General features: G+C 37.4%; 1 pseudogene; it reads right to left on the bottom strand.

The window, feature by feature from the left end:
* Window positions 1-1,749: 1,749 nt before the first annotated feature.
* Window positions 1,750-3,023, bottom strand: LOC100765461 (annotated as a pseudogene).
* Between the last annotated feature and the right edge of the window lie 2,283 nt (window positions 3,024-5,306).

Below are 5,306 nucleotides of genomic sequence, written 5' to 3'. Positions count from 1 at the left end.
GATATTTTGTGTGTGTGTGTGTGTGTGTGTGTGTGTGTGTGTGTGTGTGTGTGTGTGTACTTTGTATGTCCTGTGTGATAGTGAAGTTTACTGGGATTTGGTAGATATGTGAATGCACTTTTAACTTAGGATATTTTCACTTTATGATGGCTTTATTAAGACATAAGCCCATTTTTAGTGGACAATCATCTTTATCTTTAAAGCTTTCTTAAAACAATGAGTACTTTGCTAGAGAATGTTTCACTTCATTTATTTCTTTTGATTTAAAATGTACAGCTTCAAAACTATCTTTACACAATGCTCTAGTTGCTTAAGCTCAATAGTGCCATTGAAGATAATTTCATGGAAAGTTTCAGGGTTCTGTTTGGGATGCATTACCTTCTGGCAGAGACAACTGTCATGCAATTTAAATGCTTTCATGTCATCATATTAGAAGATGACCTGCTATAACTCAATTTCAAAACCTCTATATACCTAATATGTGAAGAATAAAGAGAAGTGCAGTTTGTAAGTAGAGAGTCAGGATGAGTAGTGGCTAAGCTAATGAAACTGTAGGATGGCAAATTGGGGCGAGGCATGGGTAAGTGTTATTGTTAGGAGATACATTAAATTTTAGGGCAAGACTACTGATTTAAAAAGATACAGTATGGACGGTATTCTACATGCTTCTTTATTCTTTCCCAATTTTGTTAATATAAAACTCAATATGGAGGAGACTTCTTTTTCTTTCAGTCAATCTTTCATGGCTCTGAAGATGACAGTCAGGCAACATGCATGGTGGAGTTTGAATTCTACAACTTCAGAGGTAGCAGATGACCACTTCTTTCCAAGTTCCAAGTTCATCGGGTAACATGCCTTTCAAATCTCATTTCCCCAAATCAATGGTGTTAAAGAAAATAATGGAGGGAGTGAACATGCCATCTTAATTAACTGGTGTTTTGTCCAGAAAGCCACTTTTAAATAGCCATGTGATGCGCTTGTATTTCTGTGTTTTGTACCAGTCCTTGGGTCTGTACTTCCAGCTAATTTAGCTCAATCTACAATCTCAGAAGTAATTCCTGAGAATATTTTTAAAAACAGGCCTCTTTTCACCTTGAGACTTCCTTACACCTTGAAAACAAAAGTCTTTTTTTGTTTGATGTATGATAGTTTTTATTTACAACTTTATTGGCAAAAGGGGGAGAACTTTAAACAGCTTTAACACAGAGCACTGTAGCTGACCTTGTTAGTATGAACAAGTCCCATTCTCAGTGTCCACCTAATTGTCCAGCTGTACAATACTGAACCTGAATATACAGTTTCCTTTATCAAGTACAGTCCTCACCTTTCAGGCAGTCTTTAAAACATATAAATACAAAGAAAAGGAAACCACTCATTAAAAACTGTATCACATGCAAAGTATTTTAATTTGTTGTTCCTGGAGATTACACATGCCTGATGAAAACCAAAAGCTGGAGAAGCAGTTACACTTCCTACAGGAGTGGACAGGTACAACAACAATCATCTTCTGTAATGACCACTTTCAATTTATCATCAACTACCTTGAACTTATTATGAGATATATTCAAAGTCAGAAGAGAGGACACAGGGAGAGTATTCTTTTTTTGGAAGACAGTAGTCATCCAGAATCATCGGAGGGAAGTAACCATCCTGTTGATTCTAGGTGGTAGAACAATTAATGTCAATTTCAGTTCATGTTGATGAACTGGTGAGCTGACCTAATCATCTTCCTTGAGTTGTTTGGTGTCATTACTCTAGATCAAGTGTGTTTAATTCTTCTTCTAGTTCATCCAGATCTTCCCCAGTGAATAGATTTCGTCAACAGTAACAGCATCGATGGACCCATTTTCTTGTGCCGCACTACCATTGCCCTTGTCCAAATCACTTCTTTCACCATTCTCATTCCGACCCCCAGATGCTTCACTTAATTTGTTCTCATCTTTATCTGAAGCATACATGCTGAATCTTTCAAGACTGGCTACAGTGATACCCATCTCTTCTATATCTCTTGGGCTGTTCAGGCTTACATCTCTGTCATTTATACCCACAGAATCATCAACCTCATGACTACCTGTTCCCTGAATGTAACGGGTATCATATGCTTCCTCATCATCATCATTGACCAGCTCAGGACAAAATTCAAACACCTCAGGACCACTGATCACCAGTGCCTTCCCTGCTTTGAAGTCAGCCTTCTGTCTCTCCATATCTTGTCCAAGTTTATCAATCTTTTCTTGTCTTTTCCCTTTCTTCCATGTGAGAAAAGATTCTAGAGTGATTTTGGTAACATTTGGACCTAAGGCAGAACACTCTCTTTCAATTAGATCTTCTAATGAAATCTCATATTCCTTTTCTTTCTTTTTGTCTTTCTTCAGCACAAATCCTGGAGGAAGTACATGGCGATGCATGCAATTGTCGCCACCCCCAAGACACATCCCAAACCAGCCATACTTGTTATTTTCAATAGCTTCAAGGAAATGTCTGCACACTATTTCAGTTTTTTGTTTTTTTCTTTTCTGCCACACCGTGCTTCTTGTTTACTACTGCTTCCAGCTTTTTCTCATCCCAATTATCCATAATATCGTTATCAAGTTCTTCACCTCTTGCATCAATGTAAACACTTCGTTTTTCGCATTTTCTCTTCAAAGTGAGGTCTCGAGTGAACTTACATTTTAGTACACTGTCCTTGTTTCAAGAATGCACACACCACAGATTTGGGATAGGCACCTTTACTTATTTTTTTTTTTTTGTGGAGCAACTACAGGTTTGAACAACTCATTTAGTTCTTGTAGTTCTTTCTTCTTGTCATCTTCCTTCCGTTTCTTTTCAGCTTCACTTTGTGCTGTCTGACATGGATTCTGTTGACCAAATTTCACTTGATGAGTGACAGCCTTAATACACTTCTGTTGCTTTGCTCCTTTCTTATTCTTTAGACTGAAGGTTTTGTCCTGGAAGATCTTCTCCTTCTTCTTCTGCTCTGCCTTCTTGATACCCCTAGCCTGAGCCTGTTTCTTGGGGGGCATCCTGGAGGTGGGGGTGCTGAGCTGACTGCGGCATAGATGGCTACCAGAAAACAAAAAACTTACAAACACTGCTGTCGTGATCTCTCTCCCTCTACCTTTACCCTCTAACCTTTACCAGGCTCCTTTGATGAGTCTGTGCTTTTAGTAGGGTCTGCCCTTCAAGCAGTTATTTTCCTTGTTGACAGTTTTCATGATAATGTCAGTGCAATAATAAAGGTGTAGGATAAAATTTTCCCCACCATTTTCATCCTCTATGTCATATATGTGTCTCAATTTAGTATTTTACATCACAGATTTCATTTTTAATGTACACAGAACCTCCAGGCCATCAAAACTGAATACATGCATCACAGTCCAGTGTCCTTCTCAAAACAGTCTCTCCTCTCCTCATCACAGGTCAAGGTCAAGTGCTATACTTAGAAATTCAATGCCATTGTTGTCTGCATTATTTCTAAATGAGGTCCAATGTATATTTGCTGAATTTAAATGCACATTTCTTGTGCCACAATACAAGCTCCTCTACTGTGCTAAGTAGGATAAGACAGGCAGAAAAGTCTATGCATGATATCACATACATGAAGAATCTAAGGAGGAAAAATTCAAACATAGAATCAGAATCTGTTCTGATGTGTGGGATGTGAGTTGGGTAGATGACAGGTACGAAGACATAATTATGTAGAATGAATAAGTCCAGAGATCTCCTGTGCAGTGGTTTATAGTTAATAATATTGTATTATAATATGATTGTATTGTAACACACAGTATTAACTATACATACATACATACATACATACATACACACACACACACACACACACACACATATATATATATATATATATATATATATATCATACAGTATTATTAACTAAAATTTTATGGAGTAGGATTTAAATACTTGACCACATGCACAAAAGGTAAGTATGTGAGATGATGAATCTGATACTTATCTATATTATAGTATTTCCTTATATATCTGTCTATCTGTCTATCTATCTATCTATCTATCTATCTATCTATCTATCTATCTATCATCTATCTGTATATTTATCTTTCTTCTTTTCTAAAAATATCATGTTACAAGCCTTAAATTTACACAGTACCCCCTTTCTCCCATACTCTTTGCAGATAGGGAATAAAGCTAAGTAAACTTCATGTACAGGCAGCGGTGACTAGTTTTGGATGTAGTTTTACTTCATGTATTTGTTTTAATAAACTATTTCTCTAAAAATTCTGATTTCTTCTTTGGTCAAAGTCTTACAAGACTCAGAAGGTCTCCAGTGGGCTCAGTGGTTTCCTTTCTATGTCACCATCCAGTGCTGATTCCTGTATGGCTATGGTATCTTATGGAGAAAACCAACATTTGTCCAGTTTGCCTCTGTGTAGGACTAACTAGAGGGCAGTGATGTGGCACTTGTTAGTTTTTTAAAAATGGAAGGAAGGGGGGCTTTTAATTGTACAGGAAATTTAATTAGATTTAGGCTAATTAAATTCATTTTTTATATTAACATGTTCACAAATATTATTGCATCTCGTTAGATTTCATTCTTCTGGCCTTACTGAACAATATTCAGTAGTAGTTTCTGATTACAATAAGTTCATTATGAAGATAAGGTGGAATTAGTGTAGAAGCTCAGCTGGTTGAAGAGGTCTGTACTTTAATTACTGCAGAGGGTGTGCATATTAATTACAACACAAGTGATATTTACTGTACCTCAGGAACATATGACAGGGTAAAGATACTGACGGCACCAGCTAATAAACTCAGTATGATAATGAGGAGGAAAGACCATAAAAATAGAAGGAAATAAAATTATTCATAAAGTATATTGATCCCAAAGTAAAGACATTAAGCTCTGATGAAGGGCAGCAAAAGGGAAGCTCTTCACTTTATCAAACAAATAACCAAAGTAGAGAAATGTTAGCAGGGAGACAGATTGTCATTATCCTGGTCACGTGCTCACACTCCAGAGAGTACACAGGAGCCATAAAGTGGGAGATTTTTAATAAATCAGCAGAAAGCCATACTGTCACCTGCAGGAGCTGACATGGCAGTGGCTAAGGACAGCTCCTACCCCCCGAAGTCAGATATGATGTCAAGTAAATGGGAAGAAACTACACACATGAAAAATTTGGTTTAAGAGTGACCCTTGCTCCTGGAGAAGTGAGACTCACACAGGGATGCTGGGATGCTTGATTGATCTCAGTGAAGACCCCAGGGTCATCACCAAATCTCCACTGGGTTTGAAAGGGCTGTGATTTTGAGATTGTAAGAGGAGAAAG

The sequence above is a fragment of the Cricetulus griseus genome, assembly GCF_003668045.3.
Source record: "Cricetulus griseus strain 17A/GY chromosome 1 unlocalized genomic scaffold, alternate assembly CriGri-PICRH-1.0 chr1_1, whole genome shotgun sequence".
NCBI classification, from domain to species: Eukaryota; Metazoa; Chordata; class Mammalia; order Rodentia; family Cricetidae; genus Cricetulus; species Cricetulus griseus.
The sequence above is the reverse complement of the archived record's forward strand: the minus strand, read 5'-3'. Positions and strand labels throughout refer to the sequence as shown.